Here is a 19,751-nt window from a genome sequence, read left to right on the forward strand (position 1 = left end):
GGTGAGTGAGTATTAGGTTACTTTCTAGGTGGGAACAGGGGCATGCTGAAAAGAAGGGTTTATTCTTTGGTGGGAGCAACCATCTTGGCATGACATCACACAGGGGAGGGGGCAAGGCAAGATAGGAAGAGGGCAGCTACTATCCATAATAGCTGCTGAGGGAGTGGGAGACCTATCAATTGGTAGCAGCATGGCAGTTTTAAGTACTTGGGCTCTGAAATTGAGCACAAGTTCAGAAGCCTCTTTTAAAACTAGCTGTGTCATGATAGGAAACAGGGCAGTAGATTTTGTAGAGATGGGAAGGGGATGTGAGGGTGGGGGAAGACAGAAGGGCAGGGAGAGGAAGAGGAAGTAAAAATGATTATGGTGTGATATGTGTATGGACTAATTCCCCAAGATGAATGGAAGTCTTGTATTTTGCAAACATATACTAACAAAAAACCAAAAATGAGAAAAAATAAACTAGCTGGGAGGTTTTGTAACAAGTTAGAATCTTAAAATGGGTTCTGCATGGAATTATGGTTGACTCTGTTTTTCCTTTGGTAATTTCTGTGCTGTTTTCCTTAAGGGCCATTACATTTCTTCCAGTTAAAGATGGTGGAGAGAAAAAGAATCATCATCTCTAGCACTGAATCTTGATAAAATGTAACATGAATGCAGTACACTTCAGATCCATGTTAATGCTGTGGTTTTAATCAATTTGAGGGTTCTTTATTTATCTGTTTTGATTTCTCTCTGAGTCTTTTCTTGACTCCTCTTTCTCTCCCTGCTCTTTAATTACTTAGGGTTTAATTTAATAAATTCTCCTAGGACAGCGTCCTTTCCTGATTGGAACTACTGTTAGAACTGGGAGGTAAGGGAGAGTTACTGCTCAGAACTTTCCAATCAGCTGCTGTTTAAATGCCAGAATGCTGTCAGTTCAGATTTCTACTTTGGGATTGACAAATAAAATAATTGCTTAAATTTTGCAAAAGGCACAGTTTAGAGCTCTGTATAAATATCAAGCAAGATGTTCAAAGACTAATTTTTATCAGATGAGTGGGTGTTTAACTCACGGTGGTGAGTTTACCACTCAGCTGAATATCATTTGTCAGCAGGGCAGTTGGGATCACTAGACAATTTCAAATTTTAATTTGTGGTCATATGCTGCTTTATTTATACTTCTAATGAGCCATTAGGTAAAGATAGGAAGGATGAAGAACATTAATGTTAAAATATAACCTAATGAGGAACATAAGGAAAATAATGTTATTAATTTCCTTCAAGATGGGTAAATTGTATGCTTCTACTCTCAATTTTTATCTAATATACCTACAAATAAAGATACAAAATCCACTCTTTTATTTCCTCAGTTTTAAAGAAAACTCAAATATTATGGGTAAGTTTATTGATTTTTAAAAAACTTTTTAAGTGTTTATGCATAAAAATACCAAACATTATAAAATCAGATGTTTCTAATTTTAACAAGTATATAATAGCCTTTAATTTACTTTTTAATGTATGACATCCCAAAGTCAAAAGCAGTCAACTTTAAAGTTAGTTCTTAACATACTACGTTTTCTCTCACACATTAATGTTAAATAAGAATTGTAGGGCTGGGGATTTAGCTTAGTGGTGCCTGTGCCTGCCTTGCAAGCACAAGGTACCAATAAAATAAAATAAAATAAGGATTGTGTACCACATATGTAATAACATATCTGAAAAACAATAAATTTTTTCATACTACTATTGTCAAATATCATAATAAAACAAACCATAATTGTCTGCATATTGATGTAAATATTTAGTTAAAATCATCTATTTTTAAATAAACTTTTTAGAATTGATGCATATTTATAACAAATATCAATCTGTCATTACTGAGTACCTGAGGTGAAGAAGAAGAAATGCTAAAGATGGCTCCCAGGTTTCTAGCTTGGTACTACAAGTAATTGAGATGGAGAACATAGGGGGAAGAACAGCATCAGAAGAGAGAATAAGCTCAATTTTTGACTTGACAAGTGTGAGGACCCTGTGGGTCCCATCCAGGTAGATAGTCCAGTGGGTATTCAGACATGAGCCTAAGGCTCAAGAAAGGTAGAGTTACACATTTGCGAGTCATCAACATGACAGAAAACTATGGAATCCACATGCAGAAAGGCAGAGACACTGGCTCTGGGGAAGGAAAGATGTAACTGAGCTGCTGCTTTGGAGCTTCTGTAGACACAACCTTTTCATCCCACTGAGACATTCTCTCATATCTCATTACCGATTTCTCTCACATCTCTTTAGGACATTTGCAAAACTATTTCCAGTTCCAAGATCAGTTCTTCTTGCACTGAGAGCAATATTTAGAATTCATGGCAAGGTCTTTATATAGCAGGAGATTAATAATTATTCATATCTATTGGTTATAGTCATCTAAATCTGTGTAAACATTTTATTAAAAACTTTTTTTGCTTCTAACTTTTAATTTGTTTCACAAATTTCAAAAATTACTTCAAGATTGATCTTTAAGATAAGTGGGTGATATCTGATAGGTAGATGCCATTGATTTGCCATTAAGACTGACTCATTTCTTTCATTATCTCTGCGGGATGTGAAAACATTCATTTCTTGTCTTCAAGAAGACCATATTCTGCATAGGCTTGGAGTTATGGTAATGTGGCATGATAAATCCCTGGTTCCAGTTGGTGATGAGGGTTGTTTCATATTTTGCTTTATTTGAAAAATATGTACAAAAGAGTCACTAAAAATAGGAACAAACTAGGCTTTGTCATTATAGAGTGGTTTGGCAGTTTTCTGTATAGAAGAATCATAGCTCATGAAGGCATTGATACTGTGATAAAGTTCATTTGTCCTCAGAATAGATGAGGAATATACTTTTAAAGGGCACAGGAGCCCTAGAATTTCTTTGGAATACTCACCTTTGTGGACTATTTCTAGAGACTGTAATATTTATTATATAGGACCTAGGCAAAAGATTAAGTTGATATTCTCCAAATTGTTGGTTCTATAAGGACCAATGTGTTTTCTGTCTTGGATTTCCATGATTACATCAGGTAAAGAATTTTCACTGTGATAAAAAATTTAACCCTTTACACATAGGCATACCTTTTTAATCTATTCAATTAATGAGACTTAGTTGTCATTCCAGAAGAAAGCCTCTCCTCCCGAGGTTGTTTACAGCATAGCAGCTTCAGTGTACTTTCCAAACACTGGGCTCCAATGTGGTGGCCATCTTGCTTTTCACTTTGGATAATAACAAGAGTGTCCACTTGTAAGTCAATTAGGAAAGTTCATTTTGTTTTTATACCAATGTCCTTGTCTTGTGTTGAGATTTTTCAAGGTAGGTATGTGAGAAATATTGAAAAACAAAACATAATCAAAGATTAAGCCCCAGAAGGGTAATGTCCAACTTTCTAGAACAGTATTGTCAAATGAATAACTGGTCATGAGGGGAGTACTGTGCTTTGCAGAGAGGACAAATCTCCCCATTTCCAGACACTTCATTACATTTGGTAGATGCTTTGGTATATTATTAAATTCAAAATCATTAGTGAAATTTATTTTGAGGACATACTGGTCATAATTTTACCTCCTCTTAGTATCAAAACAGTATTTTTGATAGCTTTGAATCCATCTGGGTTTGCAGAAGCCATGATGTATTATTGATTAGACTTGTGATTGGAGGCATTCCCATCAAGATTATGAGATTTTCAGTCAGATGAAGCAATAGTTCCTGTGAAATAGTTCAATCTCCAGGCATGCTTGGTACTTATTTGTACTCTGGAATTCCAATTCTGCATTCTTTCAAAAGCCACCCAAAACAAGAACCTACAGGTTTCTAACTTGAATCACCCCATCATACAAAGTTTGAGAGGAAAAAGTTAATGAATGGACCTAGAAGATACACCCAATCCTTTTGGAATGGCAAGTGTTTGAAAGGTATATACTACAAAAAAGATTAGCAAACATTGATCTCATAAAGTTCTCATTTAGCAATTAAGGAAACATTCATCGTATAGCACATATGCATGCAGAGCACTTAGTAAGGTACACACACACACCATGTTGCCTGCAAACCAAAACACTCACTGAAATCCTTGATTCTTAGCTAGAACATGTCTTCAATATCTGCCTGCTTGTCTGCCCATCTTTGTGCCAGTTTACATTACATGACACTCCTATTCAGAAATGAATTGTAAGATAGAGCTTTTGTATAGAATTATACTCATTTCAAGAGGTTCTTTAGGTACCAATTTTGTTTTGATAACTTCTATTTTGGTATAACTTTGAATATGGGGGAAAGTTACAAGAAGTTGAATTTCTGTATTCCTGATAACTGTTTGTGTTTGCTTCATATGATTTCTCTTTTTCTACTCCCTGTCTTGATGATAGATGATAGATAGATGATAGATATGCTTTTCTTGAATTAGTTGGAGATATGTTCTCCTATCAATAAGTATTCCTGTATTTTCTAAAACCAAGGCAGGATAATCAGAACACAGCAAAGTCTGAGAATCATTGATTCAATATTTATATTTCATCTACTCTTTGTATTTAATGTTGCATTCTAATTATATCAATTGTCCAATAACATCATTTCTGCTTTTTGAAAAATGGCTTGGCACCCAATCCAATATAATATCATACATTGTATTTAGAGGTATTTTTCTAGTTTCTTTGGATTAAGAACAGTTTCTCAGGCTGTTTTTTAAAAAGTAGGGTAGTATTTATTGACTTTTAAAAGCAATATGCAGCTGTTTTGCAAAAGATTATTAAATATGAGCTTACCTGATGTTTTTTCATGATTAGGTGCTAGTTATACATCATGCACAGGAATACTATTGGAGTACTATTCTGCCTTATGCAAGTACTTGAGACACTGACCGATTTGTCTCATTACTGGAGACATTGGCTTTGATCATATGATTAAAGTGTATTTGCCAGCTCTCTTAGTATAAAATTATTATTTTCTCTTACTAATTAATAAAAAGTTTATGGTGAGCTACTTGAAGATCATACAAATATTCTGTGCCTTTTCCAACTTGAATCCATCAGTTTTGGCATCCACTGATCTTCAGACTCCATCATTCATGTTAAATGCATTAGCTGGTAATTTACTATAAGAAAGAGCTTTCCTTCTGTCTCATACCTATTTATCCAATTGTTTCAGTATAGGTTCATCAATTTTTATTTTATTCAATGGGTTAAAATCTATTTCTTTGATTATTATATTCATGTTCAAATTTTCTATTAGAGCCCTCTCCAAACTGATTTCTATATCCCAATATGTTCCATTACAGTAGAGGTCTTTTCCAACTGATTCTTACAGTTAATCCTTTTAAGATGACCTATAGCTCTTTGAACACTTCTTTCTGGCTCCAGAAGATGTTTTAAACTAATTTTTTACTTTCTCTGGAAAAACTCTCAAATTAACCCCTTCTCCAGAAAATTCTGGTTCCTTTTAGATCTAGTGATGCTCAGAAACTAAGGTATAGAGATATATCATGTATATATGTACCAATGAATATAAATAGAGAATATAAATGTAGGTAAATGTCCAGATTTTAAACATGAGTTCATACTAATGCCTCCAATTCCAATCCAACAGCAGAGAGCACAGTGTAGACTTCCCTATTTCCTAATCTCATTGCCATCCATGAGAACTGTTTCTCGTCATCTTCGATCTATGTATTTATTTTCTCAAGCCTAAAACATGTAGAAAGTAATTTTCAGAATTTTCACTTTAAAAAGCAAACATACTGACAAGAATTTAGCATTGGATTATAGTTTTGCAGCTAAAACTGACAGACACTGAAACACAATTTTAAGTATACAGTTCAGTGAGTCTTGAGAATTGAATCCATCTGTATCCTGTATCCTTACCAAGATATAAAATATTTCCGTTGTGCCAGAAAAGTTCTTCTTGAGCACAACAATGTTGGGTGCTAAAGTCTTTGGGGATCTTCTCAATGTAGGCTTTTTAATAGTATCAAAAGATTAGACTCAGAACCTTAAAAAAGAGAGTGGAACACACTTTAGAGCCTACACCATTTGTTATAAGCAATTTGTAGCAGTGTTATGATATTAATTATCTAAGTAAAACTAAAATACTATGAGGAAACACTAGCATGTGTAACTCAGGCAATATATTTTCTCTTGTCCTGTCTGGGTTATGTTTCTTACAAATTGTTTTAAGCATCTTCTTTGGTGACTCATGCTGATCAACAAACAAATAATCTTCTTTTCCCCTCTTGAAAAATTTCTTCTGCTCTTTATTACCAAATTCAGGAAATTTCAGTTGTCTCTCATATGTTTGACTCTCACGTCTAAAACACCACCATGTTATCTTTGCATGTATTTATTATTATTATTATTTTTTGTTGTTAAATTCGTTTATTGGTACATTTTAGGTATACAACACAATTACATTTCTCATTGGGAATTGTACCTTTACATAATGCATCTTGGTTCTTATTTTTTCCCCATTGCTAGCCTTCCCTTCACCCCCTCCACCCTTCCCTATTTACAAAGACTTTATTTCCATTTTTTCCATTTCTCATCACTTTTCCTTTCCTGCATGTATTTATTATTAAATTCACAAACTTTCTTAGTTCATTTAAGGCCAGCAAAACCTCTGAAAGGTCTTTTGCTACCTCTGAGATTGTTAGGCAGTAATATCTCTGTAATTATTAGCCAGACATGGGATTTGATTGTGTCTGTTTTCAGCAGTTTGTCCAAAGTCTTTTTGTACTTGTTAGTTGCTGCAATTTTCCTTTTTGGTTGTGTTTTCCTATTTCCTTTTCCCCCCAGAAGTTTAGAGTACAGTTGGAGTCAATAAAAGAACTTTCTTTCTATTTAGCAAAAACATGGATAATATCCTCATTACTTTTTTTTTTTTTAATTTTTTGTCGTGTCAGATGGGTTCATTCTGCTTTGTTCCTGGGGTTGTGATCCTCAATGTTTGTTCCTAGGATATTGTGTGAAATTTTTGGGGGTGTTGGTTTGGTATTCATGAAGTTTCTAAGGTGCTCTTTGTCATGAAAGTATCTTATTTCTCCATCAATTTTGAAAGATGGTTTTGCAGGGTACATCAATCTGAGTTGGAGGCTGTTTTCTTTTAGGGCTTGGAATATGTCACTCCAAGCTCTTCTTGCCTTGATGGTTTGTGTTGAGAAGTCTGCTGTGATTCTGATGAGCTTTCCTTTGTATGAGATTTATTTCTTTTCTGTAACTGCTTGTAGAACTTTGTTCTTCTGTTGAGTTTGTGGAATCTTAACAATTATATGCCTATGTGTAGATTTTTTGATCAAGGCTATTTGGAGTCCTCTATGCCTCACTTATCTGTATGTCAAGTTCTTTTCCCCTGCTTGGGAACTTTTCTGCCATTACTTCTGTGAAGAGTTTTTTTTATGTCATCTGCACTCTCTCCTGTTTTTTCATTGACTCCAATCAGTCTTATGTTATTCTTCTTTCCATCGTCTAGCAGCTGCTGGATTGATTTCTCATGTTCCCTTATAATTTTGAAGCAATTTTTCTTTTCCTGGTCACTAATTGCAATCTTATCTTCTATATCTGAAATTCTGTCCTCACATTGGCTCATTCTGCTATGTAGACTTTCAATGGAGTTTTTCATGTCCTGGAAATCTATTTGCATCTGTTTTATGGATTCCATTTGTTTCCTATGTTGGTATTCCATCATGTTCCTCAGCTCCTCTTTAGATTTATTAATCATGTCTTGCACTAGGATCACAATTTCTCCTGCTATCTGAGAAATTATTTCTGATTTCATTTTTTCCAGATCACCTTTTGTTGTCAGTTCAGTGGGTCCAGGTGGTTGAGTATCAGAGTGTTCCTTCTCATTTCCCTTTGGGGCTGCTGTAGGTGATCTGGAAGTCTGGTTTTGAGACTTATTTACATGTTTTCTCTTTCGACTGGGGGGGGGCGGGGCAGTGCTGTTGGTGCCCTTGCAGATCACCTCCTCTGAGCTGGGAGAGGTGGGACAGGGGCTGAGAGCAGCAGTAGGGATGGTAGCCCGGAAGCCCCTTCCTCTGGACCAGGAGCAGTGGGACAGCAGCTCAGAAGCCCATTCCTCTGGGCCAGGAGCAGTGGGACAGAAGGTGGCCTTTTTTTTTCTTTTTTGGTACCATGGATTGAACTCAGGACCTTGCGTTTGTGAGGTAGGCTCTGGAAACACTGAGCTAAATCCCCAGCCCCCCATTACTATTAACACCTTTCCCAAGAATAACAACTGATGGCTTTGCTGTTTAACTCTTTCTCATGTATTTGTAAAGGTCTTTATGTGTTTATGTGCATAATTTTTATATTAGAAACATTATTTGGGCTATGTTAAAAAGACAGAAGTTAGATATCTGGAGAAATTTTGAGATAAAAAATGTTAGAAGAATATGTATGTAATGGATGTCACCATCTCACTAAGGAAAGCAAGTCTGTCTTTCTAAAAGGAAATTAGTCAAAGACATGATAGAAGATAAAAAAAATAAATCTAATATAAAAAGTTAAAAAATTATCATGGATATTAAAACATGAAATAAAATGGAAGTAAGTAAAAAGATTGATAAATAGCATTGATTGCTAGATTGAGGGATGGGACTACATATATTTGTAAAGAAGTTAATCAGTAACATTACATGATTTATTCCAGAAATGTTGAGTAGAAAGGAAGAAGAAGAAGATAATTTTATGTATATGTTTACTTATTTTTTCGAGTTAGCATGCTGGACTCAGTAATGGGTTAATGGAGTAAAGAAATCTACATGCACGGCCAGTAAGCATAGAACTGAAATTATGCACTATGAAGTCAAGTTCAAATACTGAAGGAAAAAAATAAAGAAAGTGGTACTAAAATTACAAGGAAAGTCAGGTGAGGAAAAATATGATACAGTAAAACATTGACTTAAAAGATTAAAAACTTAGACAAACAATATTATTATTAAATAAAAATATTCAGAACTATTTCCTGCTGGCAGATATCAGCTGGGGAGGAGTTTCTTGAGTGACAATGTGAATGAACAGAAAAATATATGGACTACTGATTTAAAATGAGAGAGTAATAATAATTATTATCTCAAAGATGATTCCCTGAAAGGATGAGGCACAAATCTCCAGAGTGTAGGAGACCTTAAGTTGATAATTAATATTTAGTTCTATGTCACAATAAATAGTGAATTTCCTGGGAACCAAAGGGCAGAAGCAAGAGTAGTCTCATGTAACATTATTTTCTTATAGAATTTGTATTTCCTAGCCCTGAAACTCAAATCTGAATAGATTTCACAAGTAAAGGGTCTGCAAGGAAGGGAAGATCCACTAGGGAATAAAGCAAGTTTCCTTCACTTTTAAGGCTGCTATCCAGGAACATCAAGTTCCTTGAGACAAGAGACCAGCAGGTAAGGAAAATGGTTACAGAGAGAAGTTAGGGCTAGAGCTACACAGTGAGGGCCAGAAAGAGTATTTTGGAATTCAACTGAGTCCCAGGGGCATCTCTTAGCTTGTTCTTGTCCAAGTGTGATGATAAGTGAACAAATGAAGCAGCCACAGTCTGAGGTTTTGCTCAAACTCTTAAGAATAAAAGTCACAGTCACCCCACCAGATATTCCACCTACATCAACACAGGTGCTGGACTAAAGTGAAAACAAACCTAGAATAGTAACAGAGAAGGGGGGAAAATGAGCTCCAGTTTTTATCTCAAGATCACTTCATCATGTTCACCTTACTCTTGGAATTTCCCCAGAACCTACACATTCATTTTCTTAGCTGGCAGGAATATTGGTTTCTTCTGACACAAATAAGAATCCCTCCCGAGGAAGGGCTTTTGGCCACAGGCAGCAGCTTCACTCAAATGTGTGCTCCTTTCAGAAGAGTAAGGTGCACCAGTGTCACTGATGTAATAACAAATACACAGGCCTTTGCCCACATCCAGGACATCTCTAGAGGCCCAAGGCTTCCCACAGGATGAGTCAAGGCTCGTGCTACAGCTGAGTGGCAGAATATCTTCTCAAGTGCTCTTCTGCATTATGACTTTCCATCATCCTCACAAAAAGTGAGGCCTGTATCTCTACCTGCTTGGAACTGAGAGTGCTTTGTACGATATTTTTAACCAATACTATTTGATAGTGTTGACATTCTGCCAGTTCTGGACATAACACTTGCCTTAGTCGGAGGAGATTTCCATAGCAAATACCATAGATTGGATAACTTGAGCAACAGAAATCTATGTCTCACAGTTCTGTATGTTGGGAAGTCCAAGACCATGGTTCTGGTAAGGTGAATTTCATCCCGAGACCTCCGCTCTTGGCTTGTAGGCAGGCACAGTCTCACTGGGAACCTACATATAACCTCTTTGTGTATTGGTACAGGGAAGGAAAGAAAGAAAGAAAAAGAAAGGAAGAAAGAAAGAAAGAAAGAAAAAGAAAGGAAGAAAGAAAGAAAGAAAGAAAGTCCCCATTTCACCTTTCCAGGTCCATTAGGATGTGTAAGCCCTGCAGCTCCAGCAGCCCCAATATCTGCTGACACCAGTGATTGCCTGGAAGGAACGAGGGAAGGTCTTCTCAGTCCATAGTCAAGTCACAGCTAAAGAGTGGCCAGTCCGGACCTAGCGCAGCCAGAGCCTGTGGGTGGGTTCTCTGAGGCTGAGAACAGCCATTTTGATTACCTGGATATGAAATACAAGGAGCTATTTTCTATGTTTGCAATAGGCAAAGCTCCAAAGCACCCAGAAAAGTACTGCTCTGTTAGTAACAACTTTCTAAATATTTATTAAATGAATGGACAGTGATATCCTTTCTGAAATAATTTTAAAATCACTAACCAAATAGCCTAAGTTCAAAATATTTTTGTAAGTCACTGTGAATAACATCTTTTCCTGAAGCTCCGAGTTCAGAAATCAAATAAGCTCTTACTAAATTTTTCAATTATGATGTTAATACATAGAAAATTACATAGTTGTGAAAATTATATGAAAATAACAAAGCTGCATTATATGCAAAAAAGTAACATTAGCTAAGTATTTTTCTTTTGGTTACACTAATGTCTAACCAACATAAATATGTCAGATGGTAACAATTATAACTTAAGGAGCAATGATTCCATTGTTGCCTAAAGTCTCAAAACAATGAATGGTTTGGGGCCAAATTACAGTCAGTGGCCCTCTAGCTCTGATTAGGGACATATTTTAGGGTAGAGGAACAAAGTATTCTTTTGTGCCACCCAGTTATAGATAACATGACTTAGAGAAAGAAATATGATGCAGGATGATTCCACCTCAAAGAATTCATTTTCTTGAGTTTTTTATTAAAAGGTATTAATTCTGATTCACCAACTACTGGTTTATATAACAAGACAATATTTTATTTTCACTACTCACTGAGTCATAATTCTGAGTTTGTGGAAGTGCACCTGTATTACTCTGTAATAAAGGATTGAAGAGTTCTTGTTAAAATATGTGCTTTCTTATGTAAGAGGCTCGATAAACATGTATAAATTAGCTAACATGTTCACCACTATCAGATTATTTTATATAGTAAGATGCTTGCTGAATATGCATAGCAAATATCTTATATATGCACTGTACATCTGGAATCAGGCTAGAACACTTAGATATACCGTAACAAACTCACAGACATGTACATCACAGACCCACGTGATGTATGCCTGTCATCTTTTGAAAGTTAAATTGTCACTGCCATTTATTTTTCCATCCTTAACCTGCAGGAGACACGATGGGCTAAATCTACAACACCCCTCTGAAAACATCTTTTCAACACATCTTCTCTTCTCCCTTTCCCTCTTACCTCCTCAGATATAACCCCGAAGTGTCTCATTTTGCTTCTTTCCAGTGTGACAACACCTAACCTAAGACATTATTCTGATTAAGGGACAGCTAATCCTCTTTTTCCTTCCCAGATTAAAAAAATGTGTATGCTTATAAATCAGAGGAGAAAGCCTTCAATTTGGTTATCGTTCCCAAGGTAAAGGTGTTAATAGTAGCCATTTCCTTTGGCAGGGACATAAAGCAGAATAGAACAAAACTTTGAAATGCCTTTCAAATTATATCTGCTTGATGTCCACTTAGTCAGTGCTTATACAAAGGGATATCCAGTAATTCTGAAGAAAAGCAAGGGATCATGTGGCACAAACTTGTTCCTTTTGCGTGGTTAGTAATACCCTTTAAATCTGATTAAATTACAGCTGAGCAGTGAAAGCTAGTACTTTCATAAATGAATTCATGTATTTTCAAAATTGGATAAACCTGAACATTCACATCAATTAGGAACTCTGGGTGAAGAAGTGTCAATGTGGGTTCACCAATTTTAACAAAAGTAACACTGTGGTAGAGGATGTTGATAATATTAGAGGCTGTTAATATTGTTATAGGTTGATAATATTAGAGCAGGGAGTATATGAAAAATCCAGTCATTTTTAAATGAATCCAAAACTTCCATAAAAATAAAATTCATTGAAAAAAAGGGGAGGGATATGTCTTTCAAGATGATAAAGCATATTTGAGTTACAAGAATCACTGTGGCCTTATTTTTAGCCACCAAGGAAGCTAGTCTGGGAAGCAAAGATAAGCAGAGAATGGTAAGTAAGCAAAGGAAATGGGAAGGGAGGTGGAAAATGAAGAGATTAGTAAGAACATTGAAGTCCCAAATTTCTATCAATCCCGAAGCCTTGTGAAACGCTAACTTTCATGCTTTGGTTAGAGGATTCAACAATTTCTCCCCATTGTTTAAGCCGGTTTAAGTTAGATTTCTGTCACTGGTAACCAGAGTTCTGAGTAACACATACTGCAAGCCAGCCTGATCCACACCTGCCTTCTACCTGGGCTGTATATGTATCCTTCCTTTCCTGGAAGCCACTCCTAAACTTCAACCTGAACTATCTGGCAAAAATGGAAAAATCTCTAAAGCCAGTTCTCAGTCTTAGCCCCTTCTGAGGCCTTTCATGCTCTTGTTCTCAACTACACCTCTCAAGTCTCCTCCTGAGTCACCTTAGTGCACTCCATGCTTCAGCCATATTGTATCTTCTCCAGACCTTCAAGCGCCAACCAGTCTGGAAAGTTTTGCTTCTGGGCTTCCCTGCTCTTCCCTTCCTTCTCAGTTTGTCTAACATCACCTGGGCTTGTCCCTTCAGGAGGCCTAATCTACCATGCTTGCCTATGTTGAAACTCTTCTGGGTAGATTCTTCATTATCACACCTTTAATTGCTACATGGTGAAAACCTTGAATCTTGTGACGCCTGAAGTTCCATCAAAGAAGGAACAGTCTCCCTGACTTGCCTCTGAATAACCTGCTCTCTTCCCACCATTACTTAGTTCAGTGCCTGGAACAAAAAAGATGCCCATTAGGATTAAGAATTGAGAATAAATTTTAAACAAGTCCTTTCTACTTCCTAATATCTATCTTCTGTTTTGCTCATTATTTATACTTTGTGTTTCTCACACAAAAGAAACAATGGGATATTGTTTGACTTACTTATTTCACTTAGGATTATGGTTTCAAGGTGCCTCTATTTACCTAAAAATGTCTTAAATTTATCTTTCCTCATGGCAGAGTAGTATTTCATTATGTATAAATGCCACATTTTCCTTACTCATTCATCTATTCATGGGCTTTTTCCAAGATATAGCTACTATAAATTGTGGTGCTATAAACATGGGTGTGCATGTATCACTGTGGTATGATGGCTTTAACTCTTCGAGGAAGATACTGTACCTAGAAGAGGACTTGCTGGGGGGAGCAATAGGGGGAGGGAAGGAAGAGAAAAGAGATTTAAAGGCAAAAAGAGAATTGAAGAAAAAAAAGGAAATGGAGCTTTTGTAAGGGGATTGGAGGGAAGGGAGAGGAAAGGGATAAAAAAAAGAATTGAGATGTGTTATGTACATGTACAAATCCCCCATGATGAATGTATTGATTATGGACTACAGACATGTACTAATAAAAAAGAATGAATTTTAAAAGGCAAATGAATTACTATTTTCGGTTATCAAATTGTCAGTTTCTTTATACAATACTCAACATTGAGAATGATCTTTCACTCACTGATGATAAAAGTATAAAAGATTCAACCCTTCAATGGCAATTTAGTGGTAATTACCAAATTTTTAAAAATGTATAAAATAAATAAGCTAACAATCCCAAATCTGTAAAAGTTGAATTTAAGAAAAAATACACAGGCAAAAGAACATACAAATAAATATTCACTACAGCTTTGTTTTAGTAAATGTTAAGGAATAAAACTAAATGTCAGAAACGTGAATATATATATATATATTCTGAATAAAATTTGGCTATTTAAAATCAATCACAAGGTACAACTTATTATTGAAATGAAAAAATATTCATGACGTATTTTTAAAAATCGAAAATCATATCACAAAAATCGTAGAAATGGTATGACAGTTCCTTAAATCAATATGTAGATATACATAAAATAAATGTTCAGAGGGATATTTATCAAAATATTATACTTCATTACTTTTTGGGAAATAAAATCAGTTTGGGCTTTATTTTGATAATTATGCATACATATACTGCCTGTGTTTCTTTAGTCAGAGTATACTGAGTAATGTAAAATATTTCCTCATAAAATTGCCACCATGAGCTCATGATGTTCCTCACACCACATGAAATGCTTTGTACATACTTCCACTTAAAGATCACCTAACTGTACAAGATAGCTATTGTTATCAATATCATCAATAGAGAAGTATTTAGAAATTTAGAGGTAATAATTTGCTTATAGATGTAGAGCCAGAATTCCAACCCACTTTCTTGGCTTCCATAGCCCTAACTTTTAACCATCACACTAGAGTAGCAAGGTGCTTAAAAGTGTACAAGATACTGTACTAAGTGGGACATGGTGGTGCATGCCTGTAATCAACCACTCTGGGAGGTTGAGGAAAGAATATCACAAGTTCAAGCCTAATCTGGGCAACTTAGTGAAATCCCGTCTCAAAAAAAAATGCCTGGGTTTGTAACTCATTATGAACTGTCCTGGGTTGAAACCTCAGTAACATATGCACACGCACACACACACATACACAAACACAGTCCTGTGCTCATACATTGGATAAATAAGAAGTTAGCAATTAATAGCCCTTATTAGCAAGCAGTATAGAAACCAACAGATAAAAAATGTTAACCACATAATGAGGCAAAATATGTTTCATAACATTAGAGGCAGTAGTATGGAGGCCACAAACTTCAGGGTATGCTAGCAATAGAAAGCGATATTGGCATTCATTAGTATGGTTTCTCCAAGAGTCATCTACAATTCACCTGTAATATATTTCTGGACTCATGGCAGATCTGTTAAAGAAAAGCCACACCCTGCTCAGGAGAGTTCAGATGACCTCTAGGAGCATCGTATAGTTGTTATCATGCATATTTTCTTTTTGATGGCTTACAAGATTTATGAACATATCTAGCAAAATTTTAAAGATTGGGGATGAACCACTGATGAAGGGGATATCAATAGTATCCAAGGCCAGGCTTTGTGATGCCCCCAAATGTCCAAGGTCAGATAAATGCCACACAAGCTCACCAACATTCCTTGAGCCTTTGGGTCCCTGTGGACTGGTTTGAAATTGTCTTTACAAGATTTTCTCTTGGGTTTCAAAGGAGGCTTCAAAGGAGGTTTAGAAGGAGGTTGAGGTCTAAATGAAATATTAGGCTAAGTAAAAAGGAATCAAAGTGGTTCAGTGTCCATATTCTTGTGGAGGATATTAGGTCTCTGCTTGCATCAGCCTCAGAACCTCAGATATTCTGCTGTTTCATTTCGTAGATGGACAGGCTAGCCTTGGATCTCACCGAGCATTTTAATTTAAACTTGTATCTTCAAAACTGAATTGGTTTCTGGAAATGCAAAGGGATGAAAGACTAGGAAGGACAGATGGTAGCAATTTTACCAAAATGATTGAGAAAATTCTAAGAGGCACAATTCTAAAACATTTAAAACCACAGCAAGCTCTTCACAGCATTAATCTGGAAACTCTGATTGCAGCGTCAATAAAACCATAATCAGTTGAATCCTATTTTTGCAATAACCATATCATTACCATATTTTTCTCCATTCACCTAATTTCAAAAAGGTCATCTGATTGAAGGACTCTCTAAATTCAGTGTTGTATTTTAATCTTCCTATTTAAAGGTACTATTAAGGCCATGTGTGGGCGTGTCTTAAACACCAACCATTAATCAAAATTACCTACATTTGAACACACATTTTTGCTTGTCATCTATTACTTGTAGATAAAACTTTGCTGCTGAGAGCCTCTGAAACTCAGAATACTTGTGCAGACTACATAGGTGAAGGCTTTTCCACTCAGAGCCAGAAGCAAATGTAATAAATATGTTTAATCCATTTATGCTGGAACATTAAAATAAAAATGACCTTTCCTTGTTTAGCTGGTTCACTGTGCTGTAGATTGTTCCTGTAAGGGTTGAGGGGCGGAGTATGGGAGGGTGTATGCAAAAAAACATTTGAGTGAGCTGGGTAATTTTTTCAACCAATCAGTTTATGCTTAAAAGGAAACCACTAATCTTAAAAGCAATTTTTGGCACACTTTATTACACTTTTTGACCATAGTTATAAAATAGCTAGACTTCAACTTTAATTATATGCTACTTCTCTGAGCTATGGTAAAACATAATGACAGAGTATCCCTCTTAAATTATTATAATGTCTCATTAAATAATCAAATCCTAATCAGAGTTCTTTCAACTATACACATTACCACTTTAAACTCCTATCTATAATTAGACCCAAACACAGAATTCATAAATAGTACTTATAAAGAAGCAGTTAATTTTATCACATCTACTTGTCTTAGAAGCTACTCAGCATGATATCGAACTGCAATATAGTTCAGATATGTTAGTGCTCCTAAATCTGAACCAAAACAAATTACATATTATGTTATAATATATATCCATTATATATACATATATGTATATATCAATTAAGTATCATATATATGTAATAACAAGATTTTAAAGAGCTAAAGACCTTCTAAACCAGGATGAACAATAATACATAGAGTATAATCATTTTAGTCGAAGGATTCTCCTATGTGTAAGGTTAATGACCTCTTTCCGTATTTTTCTGGACAGTTCTCAGTAAAAAAAATAAAAGCAAAGCTCAGAAACTGTAGTAGCAGATGATTTGTGACCACCTTGCTGGGCCTGATTATATCCTTTTTGTTCTCCCTTTTGTCTTAGCTTATACATGAAAGTCTCCTGCAGACAACTTGGTTCTTTTCCAACCCAGCTTCCAATGCTATCAAGACCAGCGACCAGGGCCATAGGAGTGCAGATCCATGTGGGTTCCTCTTCCAGTGACAAGAGGTACACTGCTGGCAAGTCAGTAGAGAGGAAAAGCCAAGGGAAAGGCCAATCCCAGCTGATAGTTTTCTGTCATTTTCTAGTGAAAACTAATACTCAAATTCCCCAAATTCACCTCCCCCTGAATCCCAGTATTAGTTACAATAAATAATACTTTTAACTTCTTTCTGACTCTTCCAGGTTGGAGCACTTTAGTGTCCCCACACGTGTGCGTGTCAGTTAAATTCTCCTTGCCACTCTAACATGATTTGAAAAAGTTGCTTAACCTCTCTAACACGTGAACACTCATCTGTAAAGGTAATATATCCTACATCACAGGGTGTTTGAAGATAGAGATATTCCACAAAAATGTTTTAACACAATGCCTGACATAAGGCAGGTTCTGAATAAACATACAACTCAGTGTCTACATTCCTCCTCCCTACAAAACTAGCTTGTCCACTACACTTGTGACCCCGTAACTTCCTATTTCTCTGGGAACATTATGCCAACAATTATCCCTTTTGGCCCCTGACTCCAAAGTCTCCTTTCTTCTGGCTCCTGAAAAAGTCAGCTAAAATGTATTGGATATGTAGCTAGTAAGTCTGGGACTTGTTCTACATATTACCTTAACCCATCTCTAACCTTACCTGAAGTATTGGTCTTTCTTTCTGCGTCCCTTTATAAAGTGAAACCTCTTCATGAAGGTTACAGTTGGAGGATCCATATGCAGTCACATGAAATATGAAAACTTACTTAGTGTATTTATTTTATTTTAATTAATTTTTTTTGAACTGGGAATCAAACTCAGGATCTTGTGCTTGCCAGGCAGGCACCATGAAACTGAGCTAAATACCCGGCTTTACTTGGTGTATTTAGAATGTATGTGTACATGGCATCTTCCAGAAAAAAAAAAAAAATTCAATTTAGTGAGACTCCATCTTGGAAGGAAAAAAAAGATGGAAAAGAAGGAAGGAAGGAAGGAAGGAAGGAAGGAAGGAAGGGACAGATGAGGACAAAAATAAATAATTCTTTTAGAATGGGGAGAGAGATCTGAAGCAAGACCACAAAGGGAAGATGATTTTAAAATGAAACAAAATAAAAAAGAAAGCTATAAATAGTATCCTCAGAAAGAAAGATGGATGTTACACCAATGAAACAAAAACAGAATGCTATAAAAGAACATTCAGAAAACAAAGGCTCTCGAAATTTAAACTGTGATTGCCAAAGTTAAGCGTTTATTTGAAAGTTAGTAGATTAAGTTAAAATTTACAAGAAATTTAAAAAGTTAAGGAGATGAGAAAAAATTATAAATAGTATAACATTAATACATCTAATTCTGAAAAGCCTTCTGTGAAGAAAAAAAAAACCAGGGAAAAATTACCAAGAAAAAACCCTCAAAACATTTCCCAGAACTGAAGGATACAAGTTTATTTATTGAAGGACACATTGAGGTTTTGAACTGGGTCAGTGAAGGCCCACCCCAAAGCATATTGTCATACAATTTCATTTCCTAGGAATGAAGAGAAGATCCTACGAAATTCCAAAGAGGATTTTGTTTTGTTTTGTTTTGTTTTTTATTTTGGAGGATTGGGGCTTAAACCCAAGACCTTTACACAGAGCTTCATCCCTAGCCTCCTCTTATCCCCCTCTTTTTGTTGTCTGCCTTTTAAAATTTTGAGACAGGGTCTCCTTGAGTTGCTAAGTCTCCCAGTCTGGGCCAGATTTTGTGATTTTCCTGCCTTGACCTCTCAGAGTGCCCAGATTACAGGTGTGGACCATCACACACTGCTTAAAGAGGGGTTTATAGAAGTCACAAACTGAATCTAAAGTTGCTTTTCTCTATAGTTATGTTATTGGTTACACTACAACAAACAATACTTTCCTAATTCTGAATAAAAATCACATGTTAAGAACCCTAAGCCTAAATCCATTTTCAACCAAGAAAAGAGAATAAATACATACACAGGAAAATAAAAGCTCTCAATAGGCCCCCATTCTTGGGAAGCTAGCAAGGCCATTTTCATCAAAATCAAGGACCAAACAGAAAAGCTGGAACAGGATATTCAAAGCAGAGGAAAGAATGAGAACATTTTTCAGCGGGATGACAAAGGAAGGAACAATTTTGTAGCAACCTAGAAAATAACCAGAAACATTAAAGTTCGAAAAAAGAAGGAGGAAGAGGGCCGCAGGAAAGAGACCTCCGTGGAATGGACAGGGAGAAAGAACGCTGGTAACAAAATAGAAATATTGCGTGAAGAGTGGTTTTACTGTCCTCTAAGATTATTTGCAACTCTAAAACTAAACAATAAAAAGGAGATAAATATTCATTAAAAAAACGCTAATTAAGAAAGGAAATAAAATTACAGTCTACTACTGGGTTCAGCAGTGAATGGTCTTCATGCAGTCACAAAAACACACACA

The 19,751-nt window shown here is 35.8% G+C and overlaps 1 protein-coding gene and 1 pseudogene across 4 annotated transcripts in view; both read right to left on the reverse strand.

Moving 5' to 3' along the window:
• Positions 1 to 19,751, reverse strand: part of Slco1a2 (solute carrier organic anion transporter family member 1A2) — a 115,847-nt gene that overhangs the window by 76,071 nt on the left and 20,025 nt on the right. The gene's annotated exons all lie outside the window — the stretch shown is intronic.
• LOC147827488 (carboxypeptidase M pseudogene) lies at positions 1,486 to 14,130 on the reverse strand (annotated as a pseudogene).

This window comes from Heterocephalus glaber, unplaced genomic scaffold (genome assembly GCF_053883595.1).
Source record: "Heterocephalus glaber isolate CG9 unplaced genomic scaffold, H.glaber_assembly_v1.0 deba00001444, whole genome shotgun sequence".
NCBI classification, from domain to species: domain Eukaryota; kingdom Metazoa; phylum Chordata; class Mammalia; order Rodentia; family Bathyergidae; genus Heterocephalus; species Heterocephalus glaber.